Source organism: Crocuta crocuta, unplaced genomic scaffold (genome assembly GCF_008692635.1).
Source record: "Crocuta crocuta isolate KB4526 unplaced genomic scaffold, BGI_CrCroc_1.0 scaffold113, whole genome shotgun sequence".
NCBI lineage: Eukaryota > Metazoa > Chordata > Mammalia > Carnivora > Hyaenidae > Crocuta > Crocuta crocuta.
The window spans coordinates 9,605,352-9,606,270 of record NW_027530368.1 but is presented as its reverse complement, the minus strand read 5'-3'; the positions used below and the strand labels follow the sequence as shown (position 1 = coordinate 9,606,270).

At 66.6% G+C, this 919-nt stretch overlaps 1 protein-coding gene across 1 annotated transcript in view; it reads right to left on the bottom strand.

The window, feature by feature from the left end:
* The window catches only part of SERTAD2 (SERTA domain containing 2), a 22,326-nt gene extending 21,625 nt beyond the window's left edge, over positions 1 to 701 (bottom strand). Inside the window, exon 1 of the mRNA XM_077766505.1 lies at positions 482 to 701. The gene's annotated coding sequence lies outside the window, so the exon portion shown is untranslated. The remainder of the gene's footprint in view (positions 1 to 481) is intronic.
* Between the last annotated feature and the right edge of the window lie 218 nt (positions 702 to 919).

The window sequence follows — 919 nt, the reverse complement described above, 5'->3', positions numbered from 1 at the left end:
CCCCCCCCCAACAAAACAAGCCTAAAAAAAAAAAAAAAAAAAAAAGTCTCGTACGTTCACAACAACACAACGGCCACAACACGCACACACATCCCAGCTGTAAAAGCGACAGCTCCAAGCTCCCTTCGCCCCACTGCTGGGCTCCGGTTAGCTCCCGACCCCCTCCTGACCTGGGTCCGTGACTGCCCGTCCCCTGCCCTTCCCCCAGCAGATCTGGCCGGGTACGCCGGGGGGTCCCCGGCCCTCGCCCCGGGGATCTAAGGGCGCGGGGCCGGGAAGCAGTGGGAGGGGACGCTCGTCCGGGTACCTGCTCCAGGCCAGGTCCCTCTCGCCTCGGCGCCCGCGACCCTTGCGGCCGCTCGGGCCCCTCCTCCGCCCTCCGGGCTCTCCCAGCCCTGGCCGGGTCCCAACGCTGCCCCCCACCCTTCGGGGGCCCGGCGCATCCGAGGATCCCCTCCAGCCTGGCGCCGGGAGAACTTACCACATGCAGCTCCACCTGGGAACTAACGCATCAGGAGGGGTTTCTGCCCACTCCTCAAGCTACTCTCTCTCCATGCGGAGTCCCCGCTCCGGGGGCCCGAGGGTGGCGCTGGGGAGCGGGCAGGAGGCGAGACCGAAGCTAAGACTCCGCAGTCCTCTGCCGGCGCGCTCGGAGCATTATACAATGGTGGAGGAGGCGGCGGCGGCGGCGGCAGGCAGGCAGGCNGCGAGATAAATGCCGTGCCGGGCCCCGGCCGCTGCAGGAGCAGGAAGGGGCAGGCAGAGCACGGGAGACGTCGGGTGGCAGCGCCGCCCACGGCTCCCTCCCCGGCCGGCGCGCCCTTTATTTTCTCTTAAGGAAAGGCTTAAAGAGAAGGCGAGACGAAAAGAAACACTCCAGCCAAGGGACCACAACTAACCACCAATAATCCCCTCACAC